This window comes from Tursiops truncatus, chromosome 1 (genome assembly GCF_011762595.2).
Source record: "Tursiops truncatus isolate mTurTru1 chromosome 1, mTurTru1.mat.Y, whole genome shotgun sequence".
NCBI lineage: Eukaryota > Metazoa > Chordata > Mammalia > Artiodactyla > Delphinidae > Tursiops > Tursiops truncatus.
In genome coordinates, this window is record NC_047034.1 from 134,461,809 (window position 1) to 134,478,620 (window position 16,812).

Below are 16,812 nucleotides of genomic sequence, written 5' to 3' on the forward strand. Positions count from 1 at the left end.
CTTCTTTCCATCTCAGCACATAAACATCTGTTCATTCCTTGCAAGAGGTACATAGCATTCTGTAGTATAGATTTGCCATAATTAATTTGATCAGTTTTCAACTGATGAACTTTAGATGTTCCCATTTTTCTATGAAAAATAACTTTTGTTTGCACACTTCTAAAATTTCTCTGAATAGATTCCTAGGTGCTTAATTGCTAGATAAAGATCTATGTACCCCTTACATTTTGTTAGTATCTACAAAAAAAAATTTCAATGTCCACAAGCTAATTTTTCTCATAGTAGTACAGCCACGTTCATCATCTTGTTTACAGAACCAATTTGAATTCAGGCTCCTAAATGAAAGTAATTTAGGTGGCAAAGTATAATAAAATCCTAGGAGTGCTAATTCCACGAGGCTGTACAGCTGTTATGGATTCCTGCTAATTAAGCATTTGCTATAATTTTCTGATTGGCCAGCGTCATAGCCTGTAGCTCCAGACCAGCATTGTCCCACAATCCAATTTGTACTGTAATAATGGTTTTTCTTACTGTTGCTGATGTGTTTCTACATCAATGATTCTCAATTATCTTCCTATAGAATGCTAGCTTAAATACAATATTGTCCATATTTGCAAAGAGATATAGCTAAATAAAAAACTTGCTTTTGTCTTCCATATTTTCCCTGCTATCAAAAACGAACCTTATCAGTTAATAACTCTGATAGCTGTTACTGGGTATAATCCATGATTCCTCTCCCACCTTCCCCCATTAACAAGTTCACCTCAAAATGAGGAAGAATTGGACAGTTTCTGAAAGCGAGTTCACTGCTTAGTTCATTTTACCTAGATTAGTGATCATTGAACATTCTTTTGTTCCAAAACACCTCATAATTAGGACTCAGCAGTAACTGTGGCATCTTGAACCATCAATAACCAGAAGATTGTCCACATCAGACTCCCTTTGTGTAACAAAATAAAGGAAATCTTGATAAGACCTTTTTCAGAACCATCTTCCTAATCACAAAACAACGAGTAGACTAATCCTCTCTGTCACAACCCCCGCCCCCACCCCCAACCCCCCGCACCGCCAGACAGAGAGAGACAGGGAGATTCCTTTCAGGCAAAACCTCTAATTAGATTGCAACGTCACAGATTTGGAGAGTATGTTAGGATAATTAAAGCTAGCTGCTAGAACAAACCACCCCTAATTTTCAGTGTCTTAACACTGTAGGTTTATTTCTCACACAAAGTGCACTGCAGCTGTTCTGATTGGGTGGCTCCCCTGAGCAGCTCAACTCCCACAGGTAATTCGGGTACCCAGATTCCTTTCACATGTAGCTCTGGCATCTTGTGACGCTAAGTAGCACAGGTGTAATCCATTTGAGGACAGGTCGAGAAAAAACAGAATCACACATGATAATTGACCTTGGCTTGGAGTACACACATCGGTTTTGCTCACATTTCTGTAAGAACTAGTCATATGGTCCTACGTTGATGCCAAGAGGGGCTGCTCAATGGAGTCCTGATTGCACAGCTGCTTCACAAGATTCTACACTGTGGAAGGAGAACACGAATCTTTGTTAGTGACTAGCCATCTCTGTTACAGATGGCTAAGGTTGGTTTTATAAAATGTTATGAATTCATCTTCAAATGGACTTTAAATTACTGTGCCAGAGCCCTAGTATTAAAAGAAAATGGATAACGTATCCGCCTAAAATCAAAGAATCTTAAAAGTTGGAAAGGACCTTGGAAACGTTTAGGCTTAGAGTTCTATCTTCTAATATGAAGAAACCGAGGTCCATGGAAATGAAGCAAGGCATCGCCCAGTCATACAGTCAAGTTTGTAGAAAGGCTACGTCTAGAAAAACCACAGTTTTGCTATTGCACCATTCTTTTGAGTGATTCCAAATTATTTTTAATTTCATGGCATAAAGAACTACTTTGAAGATATGTGCAATTCAAATCTTCAATATAATTTATGTTTTAATTTAAAATGTAATTTTGTCTTTCAGAACTGCAAGATCTAATAAATGCCCAGAACATGACTTTTATGGAAAAGTTGACTAAAGAATTACTATTAGAAGTGATATAATTAATGGCCCTTTATTAGCTTTAATCTAAGATTAGCTTTATTAGCTTTGTCTAAGATTAACGAACCCCAAATCTTTGCTGTTAGCTTATAAATCCACAAAGCTACATTTGTTCAATCTTTTTAATGAAAATGTTGATATCTAAAGCCATTAGAGGGCCCTCCATCACAGTCTATGAGCACGATGATCTCAGCCCTGCAGTGTTGATTGGCTTTACAAAGTCAGAGAAGGTTGTACATCAGGCTGAATGTGTAAACACTGTAAATCATTTGGTTGCCTAGTGCCTTGACATTGTGTGATCTTGGGGTGAGCATCCTTGTTTCATGGTATCTACAGTGTAGCCATTTTCATTTCTCAAGGTTTCATTTTGAAGGTATTATAATAATAGCATCATCCATTTATAGTTACAGTTCTAAATGCTATACATAACAGTATAACATTTAATCCCCACAACAACGCTGAAAGAAGTTTCATTATCCCCATTTTAAACTTAGCTTTAGGAGACTGGTACAAGATGTTGGAGTAGAAGGATGTGCGCTCACTCTCTCTCGCAAGAGCACCAGAATCACAAGTAACTGCTGAACAATCATCGACAGGAAGACACTGGAACTCACCAAGAAAAGACACCCCACATCCAAAGAAAAAGGAGAATCCTCAGTGAGACAGTAGGAGGGGCACAATCACAATAATATCAAATCCCCTAACTGCTGGGTGAGTGACTCACAAATTGGAGAACAATTATATCACAGAAGTCCACCCACTGGATTGAAGGTTCTGAGCACCATGTTAGGCTTCCCAACCTGGGGGTCTGGCAACAGGAGGAGGAATTCCCAGAGAATCAGACTTTGAAGGCTAGACGGATTTGATTGCAGGACTTTGACAGGACTGGGGGAAACAGAGACTCCACTCTTGGAAGGCACACACAAAGTAGTGTGTGCATCAGGACCCAGGGGAAGGAGTAGTGACACCATAGGAGACTGAAGCAGACCTACCTGCTTGTGTTGGAGGATCTCCTGCAGAGGCAGGGGAAGGCTATGTCTCACAATGGGGACACGGACACTGGCAGCAGAAGTTCTGGAAAGTACTACTCGGCAGGAGCCCTCCCAGAGTCTGCCATTGGCCCCTCCAAAGAGCCTGCAGGCTCCAGTGTTGGGTCACCTCAGGCCAAACAACCAACAGAGAGGGAACTCAGCCCCACCCATCAGCAGACAAGTGGATTAAAGTTTTACTGAGCTCTGCCCACCAGAGCAATACCCAGCTCTACCCACCACAAGTCCCTTCCATCAGGAAGCTTGCACAAGCCTCTTAGATAGCCTCACCCACCAGAGGGCAGACAGTAGAAACAAGAAGAACTACAATCCTTCAGCCTGTGAAAGAAAACCACATTCACAGAAAGATAGACAAAATGAAAAAGCAGAGGAATATGTACCAGATGAAGGAACAAGATAAAACCCAGGAATATCAACTAAATGAAGTGGAACTAGGCAACGTTCCAGAAAAAAAAAACTCAGAATAATGATGGTGAAGATGATCCAGGACCTTGAAAAAGAATGGAGGCAAAGATCGAGAAGATGCAAGGAATGTTTAACAAAGATCTAGAAGAATTAAAGAACAAACACCTATAAGAATAAAAGAACAAACAAACAGAGATGAACAATACAATAACTGAAATGAAAAACACACTAGAAGGAATCAATAGCAGAATAACTGAGGCAGAAGAACAGATAACTGACCTGGAGGACAGAATGGTGGAAATCACTGCCACAGAACAGAAGAAAAAAGAACGAAAAGAAATGAAGACAGCCTAAGAGACCTCTGGGACAACATTAAACACACCAACATCAACATTATAGGGGTCCCAGAAGGAGAAAAGAGAAAGAAAAGACCTCAGAAAATATTTTAAAAGATTATAGTCGAAAACTTCCCTAACATGAGAAAGAAAATAGCTACCCAAGTCCAGGAAGCACAGAGAGTCCCAGGAAGGATAAACCCAAGGTTAAATATGCCGAGACACATAGTAATCAAACTGACAAAAATTAAAGACAAAGAAAAATTATTAACAGCAACAGGAAAAAATGACAAATAACATACAAGGGAACTCCCATAAGGTTAACAGCTGATTTCTCAGCAGAAACTCTACAAGCCAGAAGGGAGTGGCATGATATATTTAAAGTGATGAAAGGGGAGAACCTACAGCCAAGATTACTCCACCCAGCAAAGATCTCATTCAGATTCGATGGAGATTGAAAGCCTTACAGACAAGCAAAAGCTAAGAGAATTCAGCACCACCAAACCAGCTCTACAACAAATGGTAAAGGAAATTCTCTAAGTAGGAAACACAAGAGAAGAAAACGACCTACAAAAACAAACCCAAAACAATTAAGAAAATGGTAATAGGAACATACATATTGATAATTACCTTAAACGTGAGTGGATCAAATGCTCCAACCAAAAGACACAGGCTCGCTGAATGGATACAAAAACAAGACCCCTATATATGCTGTCTACAAGAGACCCACTTCAGACCTAGGGACACATACAGACTGAAAGTGAGGGGAGGGAAAAGGTATTCCATGTAAATGGAAATCAAAAGAAAGCTGCAGTAGCAATACTCATATCAGATAAAATAGACTTTAAAATAAAGAATGTTATAAGAGACAAGGAAGGACACTACATAATGATCAAGGGATCAATCCAAGAAGAAGATATAACAATTATAAATATATATGCACCCAACACAGGAGCACCTCAATACATAAGGCAAATGCTAACAGCTGTAAAAGAGGAAATTGATAGTAACACAATAATAGTGGAGGACTTTAATACCTCACTGACACCAATGGACAGATCATCCAGACAGAAAAATAATAAGGAAACAGAAGCTTTAAATGACACAATAGACCAGACAGGTTTAATTGATACTTATAGGACATTCCATCCAAAAACAGCAGATATCACAGTTTCTTCTCAAGTGCGCACAGAACGTTCTCCAGGATAGATCACATCTTGAGTCACAAAACAAGTCTCAGTAAGTTTAAGAAAATTGAAATCATATCAAGCATCTTTTCTAACAACAATGCTATGAGATTAGAAATCAATTACAGGGAAAAAAATGTAAAAACCCCAAACACATGGAGGTTGAACAATACGTTACTAAATAACCAAGAGATCACTGAAGAAATCAAAGAGGAATTCAAAAATTACCTGGAGACAAATGACAACAAAAACACGATGATCCAAAACCTATGGGATGCAGCAAAAGCAGTTCTAAGAGGGAAGTTTAGAACAATGCAATCCTACCTCAAGAAACAAGAAAAACCACAATCGAACCTTACACCTAAAGGAACTAGAGAAAGAAGAACAAACAAAACCCAAAGTTAGTAGAAGGAAAGAAATCATAAATATCAGAGCAGAAATAAATGAAATAGAAACAAAGAAAGCAATAGCAAAGATCAATAAAGCAAAAACCTGGTTCTTTGAGAAGAGAAACAAAATTGATAAAACTTTAGCCAGACTCATCAAGAAGAAGAGGTAGAGGACTCAAATCAATAAAATTAGAAATGAAAAAGAAGTTACAATGGACATTGCAGAAATACAAAGCATCCTGAGAGACTACTACAAGCAACTCTATGCCAATAGAATGGACAACCTGGAAGAAATGGACAAATTGTTAGAAAGGTATAACCTTCCAAGACTGAAGGAGGAAGAAATATAAAATATGAACAGACCAATCACAAGTAATTGAAACTGTGATAAAAATTCTTCCAACAAACAAAAGTCCAGGACCAGACAGCTTCACAGGTGAATTCTATCAAACATTTAGAGAAGAGCTAACACCCATCCTTCTCAAACTCTTCTAAAAAATTGCAGAGGAAGAATCACTCCCAAACTCATTCTACGAGGCCACCATCACCCTGGTACCAAAACCAGACAAAGATACTACAAAAAAAATTACAGACCAATATCACTGATGAATATAGATGCAAACGTCCTCAACCAAATACTAGCAAACAGAATCCAACAACACATTAAAAGGATCATACACCGTGACCAAGTGGGATTTATCCCAGGGATACAACGATTCTTCACTATATGCAAATTAATTAATGTGATACATCATATTAACCAATTGAAGAATAAAAACCATATGATCATCTCAATAGATGCAGAAAAAGCTTTTGACAAAATTCAACACCCAGTTATGATAAAAGCTCTCCAGAAAGAGGGCACAGAGGGAACCTACCTCAACATCATAAAAGCCACATACAACAAACTCACAACCAGCATCATTCTCAATGGTGAAAAACTGAAAGCATTTCCTCTAAGATCAGGAACAAGACAAGGATGTTCATTTTCACTACTCTTATTCAACATAATTTTGGAAGTCCTAGCCACAGCAGTCAGAGAAGAAAAAGAAATAAAAGTAATACAAATTGGAAAAGAAGAAGTAAATCTGTCACTGTTGGCAGATGACATGATACTATACATAGAAAATCCTAAAGATGGCACCAGAAAACTACTAGAGCTAATCAATGAATTTGGTAAAGTTGTAGGATACAAAATTAATGCACAGAAAACTCTTCCATTCCTATACACTAATAACAAAAGATCAGAAAGAGAAATTAAGGATACAGTCCCATTCACCATTACAACAAAAAGAATAAAATACCAAGGAATAATCCTACCTAAGGAGGTAAAAGACCTTACTCAGAAAACGATAAGACACTGATGAAAGAAATCAAAGATGACACAAACAGATGGAGAGATATAACATGTTCTTGGATTGGAAGGATCAATATTTTGAAAATGACTATAATACACAAAGCAATCTGCAGATTCAATGCAATCACTATCAAATTACCAATGGCATTTTTTACAGAACTAGAACAAAACAATCTTAAAATTTGTATGGAGACAGAAAAGACTCCAAATAGCTGAAACAATCCTGAGGGTGAAAACAGAGCTGAAGTAATCAGTCTCTCTGATTTCAGACTATACTACAAAGCTACAGTAATCAAGACAGTATGGTAGTGGCACAAAACCAGAAATATAGATCAATGGAACAGGATAGAAAGCCCAGAGATAAACCCACGTACCTATGGTCAATTAATCTATGACAAAGGAGGCAAGAATATACAATGTAGAAAAGACAGTCTCTTCAATAATTGGTGCTGGGAAAACTGGACAGCTACGTGTAAAATAATTAAATTAGAACACTCCCTAACACCATACACAAAAACAAACTCATAATGGATTAGAGACTTAAATGTAAGACCAGACACTATAAAACTATTAGAGGAAAACATAGGAAGAATACTCTTTGACATAAGTCACAGCAAGATCCCTTTTGACCCACCTCCTAGAGTAATGGAAATAAAACCAAAAATAAACAAATGGGACCTAATGAAACTTAAAAGCTTTTGCACAGCAAAGGAAACTATAAATAAGACGAAAAGACAACTCTCAGAATAGGAGAAAATATTTGCAAATGAAGCGGAAGATAAAGGATTAACCTCCAAAATATATAAACAGCTCATGTAGCTCAATATTAAAAAACAAACAACCCAATCAAAAAATGGGCAGAAGACCTAAATAGACATTTCTCCAACGAGGACATACAGATGGCACATGAAAAGCTGCTCAACATCACTAATTATTAGAGAAATGCAAATCAAAACTACAATGAGGTATCACCTCACACCAGTTAGAATGGGCATCATCAGAAAATCTACAAATAACAAATGTTGGAGGAGGTGTGGAGAAAAGGGAACCCTCTTTCAGTGTTGGTAGGAATGTAAATTAATACAGCCAGTATGGAGAACAGTATGGAGGTTCCTTAAAAAACTAAAAATAGAATTACCATATGACCCAGCAATCTCACTACTGGGCATATACCCAGAGAAAACCATAATTCAAAAAGACACATGCACCCCAATGTTCATTGCAGCACTATTTACAATAGCCAGGTCATGGAAGCAACCTAAATGCCCATCAACAGATGAATGGATAAAGAAGTTGTGGTACATATATACAATGGAATATTACTCATCCATAAAAAAGAACAAAATTGTGTCGTTTGTAGAGACGTCGATGGATCTAGAGACTGTCATACAGAGTGAAGTAAGTCAGAAATAGAAAAACAAATATCGTATATTAACGCATATATGTGGAACCTAGAAAAATGGTAAAGATGAATCGGTTTGCAAGGCAGAAATAAAGACACAGATGTAGAGAATGAACGTATGGGTACCAAGGGGGGAAAGTGGGGGCATGTTCTGGCGGTGCTGGGATGAATTGCGAGATTGGGATTGACATATATACACTAATATGTATAAAATAGATAACTAATAAGAACCTGCTGCTATAAAAAAAATTAAGTTAAAAAAAATAATATAAAATAAGCTTAGCTTTAGGGAATTCCCTGGAGGTCCAGTGGTTAGGACTTGGCGCTTTCACTGCCAAGGGCTCGGGTTCAATCGCTGGTTGGGGAACTAAGATCCCGCAAGCTGCATGGCACAGCCAAAGATAGATAGATAGATAGATAGATAGATAGATATAGATAGGTAGATGATAGATAGATAGACAGATAGATATAGATAGGTAGATGATAGATAGATAGATAGATAGATAGATGATAGATAGATAGATATAGATAGGTAGATGATAGATAGATAGATAGATAGATAGATGATAGATAGATATAGATAGGTAGATGATAGATGATAGATCGATAGATAGATAGATAGATAGATAGATAGATATAGATAGGTAGATGATAGATAGATACATAGATTATAAACTTAGCTTTAGAATGTTTAGGTAACTTACCCAAGGTCTTGCAGTGAGAAGTAGCAAAAACAGAATTCAAACTGAGATCCATATGATTCTACAGTCAGCTCTCCAAACTATCATGTTATTGGTTTCAGAGCTGCAAGAAACCTAAGGAACAATTTAGTTCAATCTCTTCATTTTTGGATGAGAGAACTAATTCCCAAAGATGAGAAGTGACTTGTCCAAGTCACAAACCCAGTCAAGGCCAGATTGGGAAGTCAAGGTCTTCCCATTGCCAGAGCTCCTGGATCACACCTCATGGGAATCCCTGACTTCTCTGCATAACCAAAGAAATCCTGTGCTCATAGACTCTGCACCACATTGTACCCTAACACAGCGGATTAAGCCATGGGATTATTAGTCTGTTACCTAAGAACAGAAGAAATGGGCCTCATGGATAGAAATTTGCTCCAACATGGTTCCCTGTCTTTTCCATTACAGCCAAGCCTGGGAGAAGTGAATTCATAAAAACACCTTGCATTTTTAAAAGTAATTAATCTCTCTGCCTCCAATAGGTCCCCCTGCCTCCTCCATACTGCAGCCAGAAGGATTTTTTTTATGAAGCACAAATCTGAGCATGTCATTTCTTGGCTTAAAATTCTCCAATGGCTCACCAAGCTTTCTGCACCAAGTCCAACATGGAAGCTGAGAAGACCATTATGATGTGCCCTTAACCATTCTCCACCTCACCTCTTACGAGCCCCCCAGCCCTTCCAATCCAACACACACACACACACACACACACACACACACACACACACACATTTGCACTCTTTGCTCTAGTCATACTGAACCACTGGGTGAATCCAAACACGTGCAGCTCCACCCTGCAGCCTATCCATGCCTTTCCCCTACATGGGACACCTCCCCTTGTCCCACCGTTGTCTTACTTCTTTGTGAACTTCAAACTCAAACACCACCTCTGCCCTAGAAGCCTGCTCTTCATTATTCTACTCTTCCACTCTTCCCTCCAGACTGGGTTGATCCTTTCAGCTGAGCCCCTCTGACACCCTCTTCTTACCTCAGTCACGGCCCCAAGCACGCTGGCTTTCACTTGTCTCTGCTTTTCTGCCACGTTCACGGTCCTGTGAGCTTCTGAATAGCATGGACCCTAACTTTTTAAACTTTGTATCCGCAGTGCCTACTATGATACCTAGCATGAATTAATAAGGCACCGAATGGCAGTTTGATGAATGAATAAAGGATTGAATGAATGAAAGAAAACAATAAGAAAAAATGGAAGGCAGATCTTTTGGCGGGGGGCAGGGGTGAATCAGTTTTTTCACACTCAGATGCCAGGTGTTTTTGTTTCCTATTATAAGGAGGAAAAAAGAATTGAGGCAGGAATGTTTGTTCAGAAAATGAGCCCCAGAGTGGGGCGGAGGGCAGGTGGAGCAGAGGGCCTGGGAGAAGCAGCATCTCTTCATTAGCGTAAGTGCGTTGAGAGCTTCTGGAGACATGAATCAACCGATTAGCAAGGGTCGCTTGCTCCAGAAGACACATCCTCCTGCAGTTTCCTCAGAAACACAAAGACAGGTGAGATCATAACACTATAAACGTAACTGCATTTTTCTCATCAAAAGTGCAACAGAACTTGGATAATTATGAGGCTTCAGTAACTTTACCATTTTACATCCTGTGTATTTTCATCACTGAAAGCTGGTGGGGGGGGAGGGGTGGTGCTCAATCACTCTGATCCATCACATTGTGTTCTTTTCCGTGGCACCTACACATGGAGGAAACAACTCGGAGTGGTAGAGCAGGTAGTGAGATAGCCTCCATTTCAAGACGACAAAGATGCCTTGGTAATTTGAGGTCAGGCAGCGAAGTGGGCTCCCTATTCTGTGGGCAAGCGGTATTTCTCTGTCAGGCAAATGGGGACCACAGGGCATCATCCTTAGACCTGGCTGAGCGGTGCAGGTGAGGCAGTGGCAGCTCACATCCAAGCCCTTTCTCCACTTTGATGGATGCCCTTGAACAGCACTATCTTTTCATCCAGGGAGCCAGCATAGCCCCAGGCGAAAGGGAGGGTGACCTAAGTGTCCACCGACAGATGAATGGACAAAGAAGAGGTGGCATATATATACAATGGAATATTAGCCATAAAAAGAAACGAAATTGAGTCATTTGTAGTGAGGTGGATGGACCTAGAGAGTCTGTCATACAGAGTGAAGTAAGTCAGAAAGAGAAAAACAAATACCGTATGCTAACACATATATATGGAATCTAAAAAACAAAGGTTCTGAAGAACTTAGGAGCAGGATAGGAATAAAGACGCAGACGTAGAGAATGGACTTGAGGACATGGGGAGGGGGAAGGGTAAGCTGGGATGGAGTGGGAGGTTGGCATGGACATGTGTACACTACCCGGTGTGAAGCCGGTGGCTGGTGGGAAGTGGCTGTGTGATGCGGGGAGATCAGCTCGGTGCTTTGTGACCACCTAGAGGGGTGGGATAGGGAGGGTGGGAGGGAGATGCAAGAGGGAAGGGATATGGGGATATATGTATATGTATAGCTGATTCACTTTGTTATACAGCAGAAACTAACACACCATTGTAAAGCAATTATACTCCAATAAAGATGTTAAAAAAATAATTTAAAAAAATAAGAGAAATTATGATTCAAAAGAAAAAAGGGAGGGCAGAGTATTCTCCAGGCTGACTGGGATCTCTGGACCCAGAACTGACTGAACTCTCCTCTGTAGGAGAGAGAACATCTACAGTAAAAAACAGAAAAACAGAAGAAAAATCAGGACTTTGTGGGACTGGAGGGCTTTCTAATGGCTGCAGAAGGAAAAGAAAGGATCCTGTCAAGCCCAACCCCCTCCCCAAGATTTAGGTGTGCAACAGTCCTTCCTCCTGGCCCTCAGACAGAGGACCCAGCTGTGCATTTTGCAAAGTTCCGCATAGCAGGTATTTTTTTTTTTATTTTGAGGAGAGGGCCACTTGGAGGGAGCCCTGGATTTCTAGACAAAAGATAGCTCTGTAAAATGGAGAGCAGAATTTGGACAGTCAGAGAAAGGCATTCTGGGTAGAAGGTACTGGGGCAGCAGTGGCACAGTGACAAGAGAAGACAGTGCCGCATGGGGTGACATGAAGATTCCATGCGGCTGGTACACACGGCATGGGGTGCCACATAGATGTGGAAATCGGGTCAGACCTTGAGGGTGTCAGGAGCCATCCTAGAGAGAGGTGTATTCATAATCCTCATGAAAAGATTCAGGCAATCAACAGCCACCATCTTCAAATCCTAAAATGAAGAGATTCCACTAAGTCAGTAATGTTCAGGCTTTTATTTAGCTAGAGATCTCTGTTTAAAGAAAAGCTTACATAAAGACCAAGCTATTATGACAGATGATAAACCAAGTATTATCTGTAAAACAGATAATAGCCCCAAAGTAGAAACAACCAATTTGGCCATCAATTGGAAAACGGATAAACGAAATGTGGTCTATCCATACAGTGGAATGATATTCAGCCATTAAAAGGAATGAGGTACCAATAGATGCTACACAACAGAGAAGGGCCTTGAAAACATTGTGCTCAGTGAAAGAAGCCAGTCACAATCCAACCATATGGAATGTCCAGAATAGGCCAATGATAGAAACAGAAAGTAGATTAATGGTTGCTAGGGTCCTGGGGGAGGAAGGAATGGGGAGTGACTGTAATGGATATAGGGTTTCTATCTGGAATGATGAAAATGTTCAGGAATTAGATGGTGGCGATGATGATTGAACAACCTTGTGACTTTACTAAGAACCACTGAACATACTAAAAACCATACTTTAAAATGGTGAATTTTATGGTATGTGGATTTTTGTCTCAAAACAAAACAAAACCAAAAGCAGATAAAGCAGAACTGATGTGGGGAAGGGAGGAGACACCGTAGCCCTCCCAGCTGCCCTGATCATTTCGTGTCCTTTCCAATCTCCCATCCAGAGCTTTCAAGCCTGGCTTCCAGAGCCCTGGGGAGCCAAGTAGGAGAAAAAGTGAGGGTCCTAAAATTGAGAAAGTAAACTCTCACTTAATTCTCCTGTTTCCCCCCCAATCCAGAAAAGTTCTGCTTCCCCTTCTCCGGGTGCCAAACAGGCAGTGACCTAGTGGTGTTAGGGAGGGTCAGTTACCTGCCAAGGGAGCAGGAAGGCACTGAGAGGTAACTGCTTCTTAAAAGTACGTTTTACCCGTCCGCACCTCTTTACCCTCATCTTCATCTCTAATTCCAGCTGTGCTGCGGGCTATAAATTCCTGAGCCCTGATGGGTCGGAGAGGTTCTACAAGGCAAATGGGTTACTTCTTGCCTTCCCCCGACTTTCCTAGGTCTGCTAAGTCAGGCCTCTCCTGCTTATCTGCTACATCACACCTGTCAGTACAAACCAACCACCACCACCTTGCCGCGCTTTACGGGTGTTCCAGGAGGGAACGGAGGTTAACTGTGCATAATCTTTCATCTTTAACCCAGAGTCTGCCATGGTTTTCTATATTTCTTTAATTCCCTTCAATTAGCACACATTAGTTGTATAATTGGGGGGAAAAAAAGAAGGAGAAACATGAACATTTTGGAGGTCAGTTTGAAATCATTTGGAAAGTGCAAACAGACTTGAGAGAGAGGCAGGAGTCCAGAGAGACGGGAGGGCAGGGATGCCATTGGCAGACATCTGCAGTCGGAGATCAGAAACAGGTTCGATGGTGATCAGCCAGAGTTACGTTGCTCCATCCCTAGGGGAGGGAAGCATCTCTGAGCTATGACCACAGGGCACATGGGGAAAGACCAGCTTTCCAGAATGACCAATTGGCTGTGCAGTGTCACCAGGGCCTGACCCAATGCCCCAGGTGTCCCTGACCTTGGAAGCTGGAGCCACTTGACACCCTGCTGCCCTGCACGCAGGCTCAGCCCTTCCCTATACCAGAACCAGTTCGAACTTAATGGGAGTGGGTGAGATACAGGACATCCTGGGCTCTGGAGCGGTTAGCATCCAGGAAGCCATAAATTCCCCTGTGACTCACACCTCAACCCTAATAACCATCCAGTGAAAAAGGCCCCACCTTACAGTCCAATTCTAGCACCAGCCTACCCAAACACACTTCTATATTTTTATTAATTTAATTTATTTTTTTATACAGCAGGTTCTTTTTAGTCATCCATTTTATATACATCAGTGTATACATGTCAATCCCAATCGCCCAATTCAGCACACCACCCCCTGCCACTTTCCCCCCTTGGTGTCCATACGTTTGTTCTCTACATCTGTGTCTCAATTTATGCCCTGCAAACCGGTTCATCTGTACCAGTTCTCTAGGTTCCACATATATGCATTAATATATGGTATTTGTTTTTCTCTTTCTGACTTACTTCACACTGTATGACAGTCTCTAGATCCATCCACGTCTCTACAAATGACCCAATTTTGTTCCTTTTTATGGCTGAGTAATATTCCATTGTATCTATGTACCACATCTTCTTTATCCATTCGTCTGTCGATGGGCATTTAGGTTGCTTCTGTGACCTGGTTATTGTAAATAGTGCTGCAATGAACATTGGGGTGCGTGTGTCTTTTTGAATTTACCCAAACACACTTCTAAGTCCACATGTTGCTGGGCCTTCCACCAAGGCCTGAAATCTAAGGCAAAACACACACCTGGTAGCTAGATCCCTGTTACCTGCTGCCAATCGTCTCTGATAAGCCCTTTGATGTTTCTCCAGACCTCCCACCCACCTCTCATCCAGAACCAAAGTGCTGCTTCACCCAGGCACGTTCATGATCAACAAGACAGTTAAAGTAGCCAACATCGTCTCCACCCCAGGAGGCTTGAGGTCTTGACTCAGCAGTAAGAGAAAGAAGTGTGCCTTACCTGAGACAGCTGCCCCAGATTTACCCGCAAATGGATCTCAACCCCTAGGCTTAGCCCAGACCTGGCTAGTCTTTCTGGAGATTTCTGGGGCACTTAAAAGTTGGATGATTTCTTCCCAATGCCAATAGACACGCTTTCCTCTTGCCCAATTTAGGCCTGGGAAGGCCCTATCTAGAGCTTGCTCAGCCATTTTTGCAATGTAAATTCAGAGGGAAGACTACACATGAGCCATAATAATGAGATTGCATTTCCTATAATCGGATCTTACTGGTTCTCTACTAGTAATTAAAATAAGTGCTGTTAAAAGGTTAAAGCCAGTGAGGGGCCAGGGAGTCCTAGGGTCAGGCAAGAGAAACAGACGACACATCTAAGAAAGACATCTTCCTGGCTGTTGCTATTTTTGTGGTACTGCCCAGGTTAAATCCATGCCACCACTCACTCAGTGTGTGACCTTGGGCAATCTCAGGCACCAATACTGCCTAACTCATAAGGTTGCTGAAAGGAATAAATGAGTTAATACATGCAAACAGTCAGGACAATTCCTGGGATGAAGCAGGAGCTCAGTAAATGTTACTTATCATCATTATTGCCTTTATCACTCTTATTATGATTACAAATTATATTAGTATTATGATTTAAATACTATTATTTATTTATCACTATTATTTAAATATTATTTAAATCAGTCAAGTTTCCGTGTGGCAAAGAGAAACCACTGTAGGTGTTTTATGCAAGAGGAGATTTAACACAGGAAATTAGATGCTTACAAAACGACTGGAAAAGGGGTGAAGGTGTGGACACCAGCCAAGGCCTCCAGGAATGACCACCAGGTGATTCGCTAGGACCTCTGAGGCTGCCACTGGAGCCTGCTGGAATTAGAATCCCACCAGTGCTGCTTCCGCTGCCCGTGAGTGTGGGGAGGCCATGGTAGTGACCACCCAGGGGTCAAGATGCCAGTAAAGGAGCCCTCGGACACCAGAAGGCACAGAAAACTCTCATCTCTACACTTGCAGCAGCATCATCCCAAAGAGGCAGGAAGAGGGCTTTCTCCTCACTTCCACCTGCCAGGTCTCCTGAAAAAATATGTAAATGGCAGGACCTAATCGGCGTGTGAAACTCTGAGAGCCTGGGAAGTGCAGTTGCTCATTTTCCAACTGTTCCAATGAGAAGGAACAGGAACAGAGGTGGGGAGAGACAATCCACGCAGGCAACTGAGTGAGAAGACCATCCTAAGTAGAAGGCACACCTGTGTCTAGAGAGTGGGCTTCACCTGAAGGGGGAAACCATTCCTAATGTTGGTGCATCAAACCAGATGAGGATAGAAAAGGCACGTACGTATGAGCAGAGCGGGTCTCACTCTCTTGGCCTTCACCATGAAGTTGGGTCTGTTATGAGTAGAAATATATCCTCTAAGAAAACACAGGAGAAAGTTCTTATAATGCTTTCCTTTCAGGCAAAGCACAAAACCCAGAAGCCACAAGAAAAAAGATGGACCTGTTTAACCAAAGAAAAAACCTAAAATAAAAATACAAGCCAAAGTTGGAGAGGAAATATTTGCAATTTAACTAAACAGTTAATATCCACACTATATCAAAAGCTCCTTTAAGAACATAGGATTGAAATATTCAACTGGAGCAGGTAACCTAAAAACTTTTCATAGCTTGGTGTGTTGCGTATGCTGTGTCCTCTGTCCGAAGAGCCTTTTCCCCCTCACCCACCTGGAAAAACCTCTATTAATATCTGAAGACTCTAATACTAACCCCTCTCCTTACTCATGAACTGATTTTCCCTCTGTAGTGGATAGCATGGTGCACAGCCATTCTGAAGTCATCCCCTTCAGAATGGCGGCATACTGTCCTTAGTTACAGGAGAGCTGAGTCTTGTACAAGAATTGCCCTCTGGGGAAAGAAGTTGCCCTATCCAAGGCTACACTACTTTCCTGCGGGCAGCTTGCAACCAAGATGGTGGATACAGGAGTACAAATGCCCAGAGCCCTTTGACAGCTAGGAGAACTAAGTAGAGCCACACCAGCTCCAGAGATGATTATGGGACTAGCTAAGAT